Genomic DNA, 18,382 nt, shown 5'->3' on the forward strand with positions numbered 1-18,382 from the left:
CAGTTAGTGTAAGATTTAGGGTGAACATTCATTTGCTATCCTAGATATATTTGGAGCTATGGCTGAGTACCCCAATGTTTTCCTTTTACTGTTAGGTCAGGGATCCCCAACCTTTCTTACCTGTGAGTCACATTCAAATGTAAAAAGAATTGGGGAGCAACACAAGCATGAAAAATATACTATGTTGTACGAAATATGGGCTGTGATTGGCTATTTGGTAGCCTCTGTGTGGACCAGCAGCCTACAGGAGACTCTGCTTGGCAGAACACCTGGTTTTTATGCAACCAAAACTTGCCTCCAAGCTGGAAATTCAAAAGTAAGCTACTTTGAGGCCACTGAGAGCAAAATCCGAGGGGTTGGGGAGCAGCATGTTACTCATGAGCCACTGGTTGGAGAACGAGGGACCCTAAAAAAATGTTGGTCCTCCAAGCCTAAGTATTAGCTGAAAAAGAGCAACCATCGGGTTCAGGTTATCCAGCATGTCATCAACCAGCCAGTAGTGTTTCCTTCCCTTAATTACGGGTCCGACTGCAAAATCTTATAACCTCTGTAATCCCTCAAATTTTGGAGAAGATATTTTTTCCCATCCATATACTGAAGTGAGTTAGGACCACTAAATCCAATGTGTATATAGATAGAGTCTCACAAGACAGATGGATTAACTTGACACTTGTAGGGATAATGTAATAAAAGTTTGCACCACATCAACAGTCCCACCTTGCTTTTTGGCAGGAATTCTATATATATATGCTCAGCATCAGAGGAAACGTCTTACAAAACACATGGAAGTAGAAAGGGGTGGAGGACGTGATAAGAAACCAGGCATAAGCAACCTTTGGCACAGCTGCAACTCCCTTGATCCTTCTGTCAGTAGAGCTATTTGATGACTGCTGGGAGTTGCACTCCTACACCATCTGGAGTTCCAATAGTTCCCTGACATGAGCCTATGCCTAAGGACAGCTCAAGCGCAGGTGAATAAATACAAGACATTCAGGGATGTGTGCCAAAGTATTCCGAGATTATTAAGGAACACCCGTGTTTTGGCAATCATACAGGTATGCATGGTATTTGAATTAAATGAAATAGTCTGAAGGCCCATCTGTGTGTATAGTCATAGATGGCAAGGATTGGAGCTCTCCATGGAAGCAGGTGTGGATATGCACAAGTCTGTATGGAGCAGTAGAATGATTCTGGAAGCTTTGGGTTTGATTTTTAATATAATGTTTGTAGGGAAGAGAAAAGGTGGCCATACATTGGCTGACCCTTCATGGGGTTGCTAAATTCCTTACTGGAGAAGCGGTGCGGCCTTTATTCCCTCTATTGTGTTGCTGTGGTTGGAGCACCGCACTGAATCAGTGGGCACCCATCTCCTTAATAGTCTTTCCCGGCCTATGAGAGGCATTAAGAAGGGGGTGAGTTTGTGCAGCTATCCTTCTTTTGCAACTTTAATTACACTTAATAATACGTTTTGGCAGTAGGTTGGACAGTCCTGCTTTGGATAATAACTGGGCCTCCCAAGGCTTGTGTTTTCCAAGCAAACTGTAGCCCCATCTGCAACCTTCTAAATACAAAAGTGATATATCGGGTTCTTGTATGTGTCACAATTTTATCCTGACTTCAATGCCAGGGGTAGGGCAAGGGTTGGATAAGTGCTCTGGTTCTCTTCTCCTCCACTTACACGGAACACAACATACGGAATGCAAGGGAGCCACCCCTTGAGCAATACAGTATAATGCAGGATGACGCCATTTTCACTGTGTAACTGTAGTTATGGTTCTGCACTAGTGATGAGCAAAATTTGCTGCGAATTCCCATGTTTTGCCATTGGCGTTTCTTTATGCAAAATGGGAGCAAAAATTTGTCACGTGCATCAAGAAAAAATAACGCGCGGCAAAAAAAAATTGTCGCAAGTGGCAAAAAAATTATAATTCTTTTTGAGATATAGATATTCTTGGAGCCTTAGCAGACCAGCTAATATAGCAATGTTTTCATATGTCAGTTACCTAGTTATGGGTGAAGGGGGGCCCTGCACAAATGTTGAACTGAAAAAGGGGTCCAAAAAACTGATGTAGACGTCATTTTTACTGCGCTTTGTTAAATGCAGATTTTAGCATTTTTACCTGTTCTAATTTGTTTTCTTTTCAGAAATAAAATCATTAGGAAAAACGTCACGATTATTATAAACACGCGAGTGGGTTTTTTTCACACTAAATTAATAACAGAACTATGTACTTGTGAATAACAAACAGGAGTTGTTTCCCAGCACAAAACAGTTCTAGTAAAACCTGAGCACATACAGTGCAAGTGAGCAGAACAGGATTTATGATGGGGAAACGAGGCAAGATTAGCTTGTATGGCGGTCGGCAAAATCAGTGTTGGCCTGTGTCCGTGAGTCCTGTGATTAGATCACACAGGCAGCCCATACAGACCCATCTTTGGACAGGTGTGTACTGTGGTGATTATTTTGACCACAGGGGGCCTTTGGGGAAATCATGTAGAGCAGTGCTGTCCAACTTCTATAGTGCCGAGGGCCGGAATTTCTCTAGCATACATGGTGGAGGGCCGCTAATGGAACCCAGTTTTGACCACTGCCCTTTTTGAAACCACACCCACTTCAAACAACACCTATTTTATCACAGTGGTGGTAGCACAGCAAAATCCCAAATGCTTGGTCCTTACTGTGGGGATATCAACCATCATTCATATGTGAAAGAATTATGTCATATTAAGATATACCCTTAAATTCCATATGTCTCCTCCTCCCCTGTGGATAGCATAGCAACCCCCAGTACATAATTACACACCTTAGGGACCATTAATGGCTATTTCCAACTGCTAACAAACTCCCACTACAAACCCCTGCCAGGTTCACCTCCCACAAGCAGCAAAGGGCAAGCAGAGTATGGCACACACAGGAAGCACTCTGCCTTCCCTACCCTGCCTGTGTGTGCCATACTCTGCCTGCCCTACCCTGACTGTGTGTGCCATACTCTGCCTTCCCTACCCTGCCTGTGTGTGCCATACTCTGCCTGCCCTACCCTGACTGTGTGTGCCATACTCTGCCTGCCCTACCCTTCCTGTGTGTGCCATACCCTCCCTGACCTATGCTGCCTGTGTGTGCCATACTCTACCTGCCCTATGCTGGCTGTATGTGCCATACTCTGCCTACAGTACCTGTGTCTGAGGTGTGAAGAAGTGAACAATGGGAGTGATTACAGCCTGAGCCTGAGGTGTGAACACTGCAGGGGGTGAACAATGCAGGTATTAAAAGGTGTGAAAAACACAGGGGATTACATATTTAAACAATGCAGAGGGATTACAGCCTGAATCTGAGGTGAGAACCATGCAGGGGGCCAGTTAATCTCAGTACTGATACCATTTAATGCTTACTCAAAGGTAAGCCATCAAAGCAGCCAGATAGGTGGGGGGCCACACAGAGGCAGGCCGCCAGTTGGACAGCACTGATGTAGAGAATCACCTCTACCCCTAAAGGTGGCCCTACACGCACCGATAATATTTCGTACGATATTCGGTGCATGTATGGTATGTCGGCGAGTCGACCGATATCGCAGGACGCTGCTGATATTGGCCGACTCGCCGATCGGACCAGTTTGAAAATTTTGATCGGGCGCCATAATCTCCCTTCAGCGCTGAATCGGCAGAAGGAGGTAGAAATCCTATTGTTTCTATGCTATGGAATCCTATGGTCGCACGAAACATCGTCAGATCGCCACGTGTATGGCCAGCTTTAGGGTGAAGACACACAGAGCTACTAGTAATAGCAGTATTGGGGAGCTCAACCCTCTGTTAACTTACCCAAACGGGGATCAAGTGCAAATACTGGAAGAACCTCACCTTGCATGGGGGTCAATATCCAACAGCAAAAAAATCCAGTAGCACACTGAAGATGCAAGCTGTGAAAAAAATGTGTTTTATTTGCCCAAGTACATATAAACAAGCAAAGAGCAACGTTTCGGGACCCTCCGGACCCTTTCTCAAGCTAATGGTGCACTATTTAGTGTGCAAGTTATAAAGGTTGTGAAATGGGTGGGGATAGAGAAAAAACCTCCCCTGCTCCAGTGATAGCATGGTTAATTACAACAATTTAACCCCATATGTGCATACTGACAACCAGTCCTTAAATAGTCTTATATAAAAAAGTGTTAAAAAAACATACAAATATACATTTAGTCCACATTTGTGCAAAATTCGAAGTCATTGTGTCAAATATCAACATAGTGTATAACTGGAACACTCATCTCTGAGACGTTTAGAGGACTAGTTCAGCACATCATACTCAGTACCTCCCTGAGACTCATTGTAGTATGCTGGAATAGTCTTCCACCCTCAGCGTATCCAGTGTTATCTAGTTAGTAGCCTTTAAAAAAAAGAGCTACTAGTAGCAGCTACTTGTCACAGCTACAAAAATAGACAATACTGATCATTTACAGATAATTGTCTCTACGTGTATTTTAGGCGGGTGGGTCACATTCCAAGCTGTCCCAAAATAAGATTACATAACTGTATACTAGGAACTCTCTACTATTGTGATCCAATGGTCAGCAGGTTAGAATGTTCTGGAAGGTTAGATCTAGCTAAGGGACACCACTGCCACACACCGGACACACAGAGATTCCCTAATGATCAAGGGTTTAAACATTTACAAAACAATTGATCTGTTAAGGGTCATTACCTGAAACCGAAAGTGTTACAACAATTAATGTGTTGCCTACAAAGATGCTCTGTTCTATTAGTGGCACATTAGGAGGAGAAAGCATCAGGAGACACATTGTCCAGGCTTAGTCGGTTTATAGCTCCTGCCTTATGGCGACCCCTGCAGCTCCCCAGAAAGGGACTTCTTTGTTTCTGATCTTCAGAGATAGGGGGACACCACACGCTTCTTCTCATTTCAACACAAAGGTCGTGACATTAAACCAATAGATGGAGGAACCAGAAACTGTTTGTTTGAGAAGATGGTTTATTTGAGAGAAGCACAAAGCAAGTCTCACTTTCTGTTAGTGAAGGCTACCAACAGACAGAATACATTGATTTGCTATAAAAAGAAGTAAAAGGATCCAAGAGAATCAGGTCTTGCATCATTGCTTACAGCATCAAGAGTTCTACCTAACAGACTAAATGGCTGAACAAATGCCACTTTACGCCCTGGGGAACATAGTGTAACGTATTACATATAAGTTTACATGGAGTGATCTGGCTGTCCAACCAATCCACCCATGAGCCGAAAGCACAGAGTAGGGGTAATTGTTCATGCAAAGGGGCACGATTGATGGCACAGAATGAAGTGAAGAAGAGCCATGACTGCCCGGCATTGGCTGATGACATTTTCTTACCTCCCAATCCTCAAACCAACAGAGATGAGTAGTACATTAATAATGTTTGGGCCCCATTACTCAGATAATTGTCCAAAACAATGTTCATCTATAATAAAATATAAAGCATACTATCAGTATTTGGCCAATGTCTCATCATGGGGGCAGAACAATCCTATTGGGGTTATTTAATGGTTAAATGATTCCCTTTTCTCTGTAATAATAAAACAGTACCTGTACTTGATCCCAACTAAGATATAAATAATCCTTATTGGGGGCAGAACAGTCCTATTGGGGTTATTTAATGGTTAAATGATTCCCTTTTCTCTGTAATAATAAAACAGTACCTGTACTTGATCCCAACTAAGATATAAATAATCCTTATTGGGGGCAGAACAGTCCTATTGGGTTTATTTAATGGTTAAATGATTCCCTTTTCTCTGTAATAATAAAACAGTGCCTGTACTTGATCCCAACTAAGATATAATTACCCCTTATTGGGGGCAGAACAGCCCTATTGGGTTTATTTACTGGTTAAATGATTCCCTTTTCTCTGTAATAATAAAACAGTACCTGTACTTGATCCCAACTAAGATATAATTACCCCTTATTGGGGCAGAACAGCCCTATTGGGTTTATTTCATGGTTAAATGATTCCCTTTTCTCTGTAATAATAAAACAGTACCTGTACTTGATCCCAACTAAGATATAATTACCCCTTATTGGGGGCAGAACAGCCCTATTGGGTTTATTTAATGGTTAAATTATTCCCTTTTCTCTGTAATAATAAAACAGTACCTGTACTTGATCCCAACTAAGATATAATTACCCCTTATTGGGGGCAGAACAGCCCTATTGGGTTTATTTCATGGTTAAATGATTCCCTTTTCTCTGTAATAATAAAACAGTACCTGTACTTGATCCCAACTAAGATATAATTACCCCTTATTGGGGGCAGAACAGCCCTATTGGGTTTATTTAATGGTTAAATGATTCCCTTTTCTCTGTAATAATAAAACAGTACCTGTACTTGATCCCAACTAAGATATAATTACCCCTTATTGGGGGCAGAACAGCCTTATTGGGTTTATTTCATGGTTAAATTATTCCCTTTTCTCTGTAATAATAAAACAGTACCTGTACTTGATCCCAACTAAGATATAATTACCCCTTATTGGGGGCAAAACAAGCCTATTGGATTTATTTCATATTTAAATGATTTTTAGCAGACTTAAGTTATGGAGATCCAAATTAAAGAAAGATCCCTTATCTGGAAAACCCCAGGTCCCAAGCATTCTGGATAACAGGTCCCATACCTGTACTTCCATATGGTTGTTCCAAATGGGTTTTCTTCATTGAACAAATGACTTTGTGCCCTCACGTTTAAACTACTTTAATAAATAGAATCAACACTAACAACATGGGGCCTAGTTTAAAAATTCAAGTCTTCTGAGCACTCATGTTTGAGATTTAGCCATTAAAACAATGTAGAAATTTGGAAAAATAATTACATTTACTTTCAAGATTTGAACTATTTTATTTTTAGAGTTGTTTCATATGAATGCAACAATGCAGTTTTCATTCAAGTTTTTTTTCCATCTCTTGCAATTCTCATCAATATTATCATCCAGGATGTAAGGTCACCAATAGTGATGGGCGAAATGTTTCGGCAGGCATGGATTCGCGGCGAATTTCCGCGTTTTGCCATTGGCGGATTGTTTCGCGAAACGGATGAAAAAATTTGCCGTGGAAAAATTCGCTGCACGTCCAAAAATTGACGCCGGCGTCAAAAAAGAATAGTCGCGGGCGTCAAAAGAATAGCCGCGCGACAAAATAATAGCCGCGGGCGATGAAATAATAGCCGCGCAACAAAATAATAGCCACAGGCGACGAAACAATAGCCGTGCGACAAAATAATAGCCGCGGGCGACGAAACAATAGCCCTGCGACAAAACAATAGCCGCAGGCGACAATTTTTTTTGTCGCACGCCATTTTCGTCGTTTCGCGAATTTTCCGTCGTTTCGCGGATCTTTTGAAAGATTCGCGAATTTTTCAGCGAAGCAAAACGGAACAGATTCACTCATCACTAGTCACCAAACGAGCAGATCTGGGCCTGATTTAGCCGTGCACTTGGTGGGCCAAATCCGATTGTTAGCCCTAGAGCCAATGCTTTGAAATAAAAATATGCCCTGCAAGCCCACATTTCATAGATCGCTTCAGATGTTCTTTAGACACTTCCACAGATTACAATGGAGCAGCCTGATTAAGCCGATGTAGATACACGAAGCTCTCTGCAGTGCTATTTCAGAGACAATATGGCCACCACCTGTAAAGGAATAAAGGTTTGAAGAGATAAAGAAATGCCTCTTGCTGATAATAGTGCTCTATAGAGAAAGACACACATGGCCCATAGAATGAGTGAAACCATTATTAGCTCTGAATAGAGTGACTAAACAAAGGTGTTTATTGCACAGAACACACGGCTACAAATGACTGTGCATTTATGGCTAGCACAAAGTATCCAGTCTAAGCCGAGTCGATTCACATGTTCCCCTGGGGCAATGACTGAATAGGTTATGCTCATTGAGATGCTAGTAATGGAATTCCAGCAGTTGCCCCAGAGACTGTTTGTTAAAGTAACCATCACAATGACCTAATTGCTCTATAACGCTGTACTGGAGCCCACCGACTGCCAGACCCTGGTGACAACAATACTAAAGTGCATCTCTCTGCTTCTACGAGAGACTCCTGTATCTACAGTACATCGGCTAAATCAGGCTGCTCCATTGTTATCCGTGGAAGTGTCAAAACAACATTTGAGCTTGCAGGGCATATTTTTATTTCAAAGCATTTTGTTATACATAAACATATAGGTTATATATACATATAAGGATTGTGGAGCCATGTTTTACTTACTGAAAAGAGTGATATAGATGTTCTTTGGCTTCTTCACTGCCACTGAACTACCCTTTCCAATCAAAATAATAATAAAACCAGAACAGTGAATTACCCTTCTGATCCTTCTCCATGGTCCTAAAGGATTAGGTTTCATCTTACATGGCTTCTGGTACCTTTATCCCCCCTACAGAAGATTCTGTTTGTTCTGTTTGACTGGCCATCACTGCATTTTTTTCTGAATGAGGTTTCAAGCTGAGTTCATCTCTCTGGGTCCGTCATTAAATTGTCATTAATCAACCAGCAGCCAATGTTGCATCGCCATAGTGGTGTACATTTGGGATTGCACAATAACATCACTAAAAAGGTGGACATAGGTCTTCTTCTCAATTACCCTTCTGCTGATCCAGAGAGAGGCAAACAAAATATATTGTTTATTGTAAATGAATTAAACTACATGGGAGAGAAGGGAAAGGTCTACCAGCATGGGGTAAGAGATCGTCTTTTGGTTGAAAAATCTGAAGCTCTCCTTAGGAAAGAAAATGTTATACAGGTAGGGGATCCCTTATCCGGAAACCCATTATCCAGAAAGTTCCGAATTACGGAAAGGCCATCTCCCATAGACTCCATTATAAGCAAATAGTTCAAATTTAAAAAAATTATTTCCCTTTTCTCTGTAATAATAAAACAGTACCTGTACTTGATCCCAACTAAGATATAATTACCCCTTATTGGGGGCAGAACAGCCCTGTTGGGTTTATTTCATGGTTAAATGATTCCCTTTTCTCTGTAATAATAAAACAGTACCTGTACTTGATCCCAACTAAGATATAATTACCCCTTATTGGGGGCAGAACAGCCCTGTTGGGTTTATTTCATGGTTAAATGATTCCCTTTTCTCTGTAATAATAAAACAGTACCTGTACTTGATCCCAACTAAGATATAATTACCCCTTATTGGGGCAGAACAGTCCTATTGGATTTATTTAATGGTTAAATGATTCCCTTTTCTCTGTAATAATAAAACAGTACCTGTACTTGATCCCAACTAAGATATAATTACCCCTTATTGGGGCAGAACAGTCCTATTGGATTTATTTAATGGTTAAATGATTCCCTTTTCTCTGTAATAATAAAACAGTACCTGTACTTGATCCCAACTAAGATATAATTACCCCTTATTGGGGGCAGAAAAGCCCTATTGGGTTTATTTAATGGTTAAATGATTCCCTTTTCTCTGTAATAATAAAACAGTCACTGTACTTGATCCCAACTAAGATATAATTACCCCTTATTGGGGCAGAACAGCCCTATTGGGTTTATTTAATGGTTAAATGATTCCCTTTTCTCTGTAATAATAAAACAGTACCTGTACTTGATCCCAACTAAGATATAATTACCCCTTATTGGGGGCAGAAAAGCCCTATTGGGTTTATTTAATGGTTAAATGATTCCCTTTTCTCTGTAATAATAAAACAGTCACTGTACTTGATCCCAACTAAGATATAATTACCCCTTATTGGGGCAGAACAGCCCTATTGGGTTTATTTAATGGTTAAATGATTCCCTTTTCTCTGTAATAATAAAACAGTACCTGTACTTGATCCCAACTATCAACAAAATAACAGGATAACAGGTCCCATACCTGTACTGACTTCAAAATGGATATTGGGCCAGACCATACATAAAATAATAATACTAATATTCATTTTTCCTCTTTCGGTAAGAAGACTTTTCATAGTTGTAGTTCTCATTGGCACCTGAACGTGAAACCTCCTTTCTCATTATGTTGAAGGGTGCCCTGGAAAGGTCCGTCGGTGAATAAGGCACTAGAGGGTTTTCTGTATGTCTATAAAAGCTCCAATAAAATCAAGATCGTTGCATTCGGGATGGGGGTTTCAGGACCCTGACACATCATTATATGGCAAAGTATGAAATTAAAAAGCAGAGAACAGGAAGTCATCGTTATTCTTCATAAGCTAAAATTATACGTTACTATTTAAGGCAAAGAAAATGTTTCAAGTGTATTGCTCGTTTAATAAAGCGTAAGCAAAACATCAGTAAAACATCTAATAAGGAGAACTCTTCAGGGAGCCTTGTGGTAAGGGGAAAATATCAAGCAGATGTGAGCAGAAAATAAGGCTATTCTCCAGTGCTCTCCTTATTTATTCTTCCCATTGTTACATGGGAGCAAAAACATGATTAGAAACTGATTGTGGAATATTGTGTTTGTTCAGATACAAGGAATTAAGTAAAGATCAACATCATTTGCTTCAAGCAGAATTGTGGGTCATTAATCAAGGGTAGAGAATACAGAGATCAGAATTATTCAGATTTATAAATGACTTTAACGGTATGCCTGCGTCTACACCCATCGTCTGGGCGTCATGTAAAGTGTCCGGGGCTTTCTTTCTGTTTTCATTAGATCCCTTTTACATAGGTCAGAAAGGGGGGAACTTTGCAGCAAGGAAACTTGTCAGACACATACATACATACATGATGGTGCTGGATGGAAGGGGTTGGTAGCAAGACATTAACGAGGCACTTGGAAAAGGCTAAGTATTAATGCCCATTGCTGGCCTAATGGTCCCCATACACGTGAAGATTCGCTCGCTTGGCGAGATCGCCAAGCGAGCAGATCTTCACTCGATATCCCCACCTACAGGTGGGCGATATCAGGGAACATGAAGGCTAAACGATCGAATTATATTGGCGACAATGGGGCAGTCGGTTCGGGGACCACATCGACGAGCTGATGCTGTCCTGATCCGACTGAATCTTTTAACCTGCCCTATCGATATCTGGCCAATTTCAGGCCCATGTATGGGGACCTTAAAGGTCCCCATACACGGGCCAATAGTAGCTGCCGATATCGGCAGCTAATCGGCCCGTGTATGGGCACTTCTGACGGGCCTGTTAGAAAAGGTTAGAAAATCTAGTCGGATCGGGGACCGCATCGGCTCGTTGATGCGGTCCCCAGACCGACTTTACCTATGCCCGTCATTATAATTCGATCGTTTGGCCCCAGGGAGAAGATCCGCCAAGCAAGCGGATCTTAAGGTGTATGGGCACCTTTAGGCATATAAGGCATAAAAGGGATCTGCCATATTTTGCAGTGCAGTCAATCACAGTTAACTTTTCTCTACTTTGTTTCTATTTGTTGTACTGTTTGAAGCCCCACGATACAATGTCCAACAGAATATGTTTGTGCTTTATAGTTTTATAAACTATAATAAGAATATATTTAACAATATATTTAATATCTTTAAGAATATAATGTATAGCTTGGTCGGAAAGGGTAACCCATAAAACCAAGGTCTCATCTAGGTAATTGATTTAAGATGGAGGTGGAGCGAACAAACAATTTGCAGAACTTTAGCTGCCAATGAAAACATTGATATTATACAATGGGCCCCATATAAACTTGATTTGCCCTTACCATTCTCTGTGATCAATTACTTGTCCCTTGTGCTTCTGTAGAGAGCATTTTGTGAGCTCAGGAGTCTTCAGAGCACTGAAAAAGCAGTTGTTTGGCTCATCTGATTGGTTCTTGGCTGGTAGAATTTGCCATAATGTAGAGGTCCCAAACTGCAGGCTGCTCCCCATAGAGGTCCCTAAGTAGTAGAAGATCCCCTTGAAGTCTAAATAAGCAGATATCTGGGGAGAAATGCATATTCTCTTTCCTAGATCTTCCTTATAGCCCAGCAAGCAGGAAATTTGGTCTCGGAGCTCATTTGTACTCATGGATCTGTTTGGACCCCCACTCTGAAATCCAAATAGGTGAGACTTGGGGTCAGCTTAATGAAGTACAAAATGTTTTACTATGTAGCTTTACTTGTGAATTAAAGATGACCCTGACCAAATGTGGAACTAAAAGGATAAGGGAGGGACAAGAAGAATAAAATCACCTGTTCTTCTGAGAAGGTTTTCCATTACATTTTAGAGTATTTCTGGTAGAATTGGCTTTCATTCTGCCCCAAAGGAAAAGTTCAGTGTAAAAATTAAACTGGGTAAATTAGACAGTGCGCAAAATAAAAAAAAATGTTTTTGATATATTTAGTTAGTCAAAAATGTCATCTATAAAGGCTGGAGTGGGTGGATGTCTAACATAATGGCCAGAACACTACTTCCTGCATTACAGCTGTCTAAGTTATTAGCAGTCAGTAATTTAAGGGGTCCATATGGGACATAACTGTCAGTTAGTTTGTTTTTTAATCTGACTTGCATGCTCACAAACTAACTGAACAGTTATGTCCCATATGGCCCCCCTAAAGTCACTGACTAGCTAAGAGGTTAGAGAGCTGAAAGCAGGAGGTAATGTTCTGGTTATTATGTTAGACTTCTGCCCACTCCAGCCTTTATAAATGACATTTTTGCCTAACTAACTACATAAGAAATATTTTTTTTATTTTGTACAGTCTATATCCATCCAGATACTTTGACTAAGAACATATCGGGATATGGCAATATATACCATATATAAACAACTTGTCTCAAAGCATTACTGTTCCTTTCATGTGTTACAAACAGACCAGAGATCTGCCCCTTACCTCTAAATTCCATCCCTGTAGTGTAATTCCGTCATAATCTTGGGTGTTTGCCGCCAAGCTATAACAATATCTAGGGCAGTTCCTGCTTAAGTCTACTCAAAATATTCTGCAGCTTACGCGGATATATTTAAGGATTTCGGGTCGACATTGTCGATGTAATTCGGAAATTACTACCGTCTGCTTCCATGTACATTGCATTACTCCAGTTATGTTTCTGCTGAGCTTAAACACAAGGCACATGAATCCATCGACAAAAATGCAGATGATTAATGCATACGGATACACGTACAAGTACAATATACTCACAGCTCACCCCCTCCTTCTCTTCCGGAACAAAATGTTCTACAATATGCCAGCTGCCATTAAACCAGAGGATGAGCAGGGACTGAAGGAGGAAAGATGTGCTTGTTATGTCCACTGTCACCAAAGGAAAAGAAGGGCTGAGAATCTAAATAAATCCAAACATTTTTCTCTTTGGTTAAAATCTGATTTCGGCGACATGTTTTTGACTTGTACAGGTATGGGATCCCTGATCCGGAAACCCATTATCCAGAAAGTTCAGAATTACGGAAAGGCCATCTCCCATAGACTCCATTATAAGCAAATAATTGTAATTTTTGAAAATGATTCCCTTTTCTCTGTAATAATAAAACAGTACCTGTACTTGATCCCAACTAAGATATAATTACCCCTTATTGGGGGCAGAACAGCCCTATTGGGTTTATTTAATGGTTAAGTGATTCCCTTTTCTCTGTAATAATAAAACAGTACCTGTACTTGATCCCAACTAAGATATAATTACCCCTTATTGGGGGCAGAACAGCCCTAATGGGTTTATTTAATGGTTAAATGATTCCCTTTTCTCTGTAATAATAAAACAGTACCTGTACTTGATCCCAACTAAGATATAATTACCCCTTATTGGGGGCAGAACAGCCCTATTGGGTTTATTTCATGGTTAAATGATTCCCTTTTCTCTGTAATAATAAAACAGTACCTGTACTTGATCCCAGCTAAGATATAATTACCCCTTATTGGGGGCAGAACAGAAAAAGAACTTGTTGTTTTTGATAGAAAGGAAGTAAACTTCTATATATACGTGAGCACAAGGAAACACACTGCCAAATTTATACAAAAACAAAATAGCTTTTTAAGAAAGCAAATCATTTTTCCCAAAAAGTCATTATTTTACACAATATTGCACATAGCATTGGGATCTTACACAATTGTTATCCTGACATTACTACTCCTATAACTAAGGGGATGATTTATTATAGATGAGACCATGGAATCAGGGTTTTCCTGACAGTCGGGAATGAATTCACGCATTTATCACAGTCATGCCTGTGTCAGTTTGACAGCTTTGCGCAGTGAGCGCTATTCTGATTAATGGGATGGTAGCGCTGAGGATTACCACCCAACCGAGCATTTGCTCCCTGATTCGAATCACATGTGCGGAGGGAGGATTTGAGCAATTATTGTTTAAATCCTAAATTGTTTAGTAGTGTTTTACTGAATGGTTGCTATAGTTACATCCTGGTAACATTTACAGAAATACACCCTAAGATGGCCATAGACTTATAGATCTGCTCTTGGCAAGGGACTTGGCAAGGTCCTCAAACTAGTCAATTAGGTTTAGGTTTTACCATGTGCTGGACCAGACTGAGCTGACCACCAAGACAATGACTGGATCCTAATATGGGTTCCAATCATTGGCCTTGAGACAGGTTGTCTCCATTAATCTGCCAATGGGGTCTTGCCTGATGGTATCTTCCAATATGCCCAACAGATATCTAGTTGATTTCCTGGTCAGATGTCAGTCAGGCAAGCCATCAGGAGTCCCCCATACACAGGCCAATAAGCTGGCAACTTTGCATTAAAAAAAAACAAAATTGTGGGTTGGGACCCCTTTGGGGGTCGAACGACCCTTTCACAGGGGTCGCCTAAGACCATCGGAAAACACATATTTCCAATGGTCTTAGGAATAATTGTATGGTTGGGGGTCACCACAATATGAGGGACTGTATTAAAGGGTCGCGGCATTAGGAAGGTTGAGAACCACTGAATTTAAATGAAGGCTTGGTCCCCTGATGAAAAGCATGTTTTCCATGTTGGTCCCATGGCCATGAATGACCATATATAAGAGTTTTTATGTTTTTTCACAAGAAAGAATTAACATAACTCAGACCGACATGCCGGCCAGTAATCTCAACCTACAACCAAATTTCCCTCCCCCCCGTCCACTGGATAAATGTCCCAATGAAGAACCTGACAAATGGACAAAAGTAGTCTCAGTCGTAGGGAGAGTCTATGCCTTCACCATGGATTTCCAGAAGAGGACAATGGAAAACCAAAACTATTTACATCAATAGGAATTTGTTGCTCCCGGTGGTCTGAAGGAGCAAAACCCAAAATAGTGAGCTTGGCAGGTCCAGAAAGCTCCAATGGGGCAAATGTTTGGTTGGAATGTTTGGCCTCAGCCATCAGTAAGTCAGGTCATAGACTCCACAGGGAGGAAATGAGAAGGTTCTCTTGTTTAAAACCTGTAGCCCTATGAAAATAATCTCAGCAATCACAGTATCATCATTCTAAGCGGCGCATTGCTCAGCTATGAGATAAAGAGAAGAGCCTCATCTGGTCCCATCTATCGCTCATTCCTCTGCAAATCAGTAAGGTTGGAGCCAAAATGTGGAGTCCAAAATACACAAACATCACTGGAACCTGGCACCACTTTTCTAATTAAATAAGTAAAGTTTTAATGCTATTGTATCCTACACAAGACGTAAGTCAAGGAATATGCTATTTGTAGGTTAAAGGGGCAAACTACACCTGTTGAGCATGAGTTCACTAATTAGGGCTTGTGCTGAACATGCATTCCCTATGTATGTAGGTATGTGTGTTTTTATTATTATAGCACTACTTTTATATACAGAGCCGTACATTTCCATCCGTACATTAGCAGAACACATGGGGGAAAGATACGGCAATTGGAATGGTAAATCAGTTTTATATAAATACAATCAAGATCAAGTGCCAGGTGTGAAGGGAAAGAGGAGGAAGGAGGCCCTGCCCTTTGGAGCTTATGGAACATGGCTGGAGACGTAGGCCAGGAATGTATGGAGAGGCAATAGGGGCTGTAGTGAGGTCAACATTGAAAATAATTATTCTTTGCTTTATTGGAAGCCTTGATAAAGAACAGCGGAAGAGTTGGTTCCTTGAGAATAATGGCAGCAGAATGGCTGAACTGGGCTGAACTGAGACTGGAGTATGGGAGGACAGTTGGTAGATGGTTGCAGCAGTCTAGGTGGGATAGGATAACAGATGAGAATTTTAGCAGTTGAAGTTGTACATGAAAATGCAAGAGGGTTTGACTGTGGTGTTGATGAGATTAAAGAAGGGGAGGAAAGTAGTGATGATCAAATTTTTTCGGCAGGCATGTATTCGCAGCAAATTTCCGCATTTCACCATTGGCGAATTGTTTTGCTAAACTTCCATGAAAATTTTGCTCAAAAAAAAATCGTTGCAGGGAATTTTTTTTGTTGCACGTCAAATTGGGAGCAGTCACGTCAAAGAATGGGCATGGTCGCGTCAAAGAAAGGGCGTGATCACACAAGGGAAAGCTGCAGTAGCGTCAAAATTTGGCACGGTTGCGTCAAAAAAGGGCGCGGTTGTGTAAAAAAAAGGGCGTGGGTGCATCAAAGGAAGAGCACGGTCACACCAAAAAAGGCATCAAAATTGGGAATGGACGTAACAAAATTGTGGGGGCGACAAAAAAATAGACACAGGCGACAAAAAATAGACGCGGGCAACAAAAAAAAAGAGCTAAATGCGTTTCGCGAATTTGCAGCTGTTTCGCGAATTTTATGGCGAAGTAAAACGGGACAGAATCGCTCATCACTAGAGGGAAGACATTACTATGGGCCACTTGCTATAGCAACAGAGTTTATAAGCATCCCATCTGTAATTAAGGGTTTGATTAAGTTCTTTTGAATCCAAGAGGATCTTAACGGCTCAGAATTATAGGGGTTAGCGACGGGGCGTAATTTGAAGATCATCGAAATACGATTGGTATATAACTGCCAAATGAATGGATGACGTCTTCCAAAGAGTGAGTGTACATGGAGATGAATACAAAGCCTTGAGCCATCCCTAGACCAGTGTTTTATTTCTTGCCCTTCAGTACAAAGCAGTGAAGATCATTTTATTGATCGAATTTCTAACGATCAATTGATGGAGCAGGAAAGGTAATTTCATATTATCCATATTATGCCCAGCTAATCCCCCTGCTTAGTGAGTTGCTCCGTATGATTACACCTTGATTCATATATACAGCAATGAGGGATGATTGGAATGTGCCATTGTCATGTCCTCATAGGGGCTGATTTATCAACAAATGAGAATTTTCAAAAAATTCAAATTAGAAAATTCTAAAACTCATAAATTCAAATTAGGGTTTACAAAGATTGAATGTTCAGTATTTATTAAGCACAAAAAAATTGAACATAAAACTACGGCATCTAATAGCTTGGAGGTTTATGTAGAAGTCAGTGGGAGTTGCACTAAGCAAAACGTAAGGGATTTTTTTTTCAATTTCAGTTTTTAAAAATGTCAAATCTATTTGGGAGTCTCCAGACCCACTGAAAATTTCAAATGAGGATTCAATGTATTTCTTTAGGGTTATGTTCAATCAAATGTTTTAAAATTGATTATTTTTCATAAATATCAAACTTTGAGTTTATTTGAATTGATAAAAAAAAAAAACTCTACAACTCACAAACTTTTTTTTTTATTTTGATAAATGAGACTTTTTAATGTGCAAAAACTACAGGGGGGCAAATTGCCTGAAAATTGGATGAGTGCCATGAGCACAAGGCAATGGTGAGGTTGCACAACATGGCCATATATGATGAACCTTAAGGTCCCCATACAAGTTAATATTTGGCGAGACCTACAGGTGGGCGATATCAGGGAAAATGTAGACAAAATTCAATTGTTTGGCCCTGAGGCCAAACGATCGAATTATATACTGTGGGTGGCATTGGGCCAGTTGTTTCGGGGACCGCATCAACGAGCCGATGCGGTCCCTGATCCGACTGAATCTTTTAACCTGGGTGACCGATATCTGGCCAATATCAGGCCAGATATCGGCCAGGCAGGCCCCTCGTTTCTGCCCATACACGGGCCGATAAGCTGCCTAATTGGTCCAAGAGACTGATATCAGCAGCTACAATAGGCCCGTGTATGGGGACCTTTAGTCTGGTTGGGAACTTGCCCTTTATTAAGGGAGAAAACAATTCTACAAAATTGTAAATAATGAACAAGCAGCTTCTAATTACTATAAAGGCAAGAATAATATCAGGGAATGTTCTGTTTGTAAGAGGGAACAGCCTTCATAGAACAACAATTCAGCCCCCTTGGAATCACCAGTGAAGGACATGGGAAATCTCATTCTGTTATTGTGTTTGTTCTATGACAGGGCCGGAATCATTTGAGTAGAATAAAGCTGAGAGCCTCCTATGCAAACAAACAACAGCGACTGATGTTTGTATTTTCTAAGCACTTCTGCCGTCCCCTGAGGTTCAAGTAAAAGAAAGATCCAACGCTCT

This window comes from Xenopus tropicalis, chromosome 6 (assembly GCF_000004195.4).
Source record: "Xenopus tropicalis strain Nigerian chromosome 6, UCB_Xtro_10.0, whole genome shotgun sequence".
In the NCBI taxonomy this organism is placed as follows: domain Eukaryota; kingdom Metazoa; phylum Chordata; class Amphibia; order Anura; family Pipidae; genus Xenopus; species Xenopus tropicalis.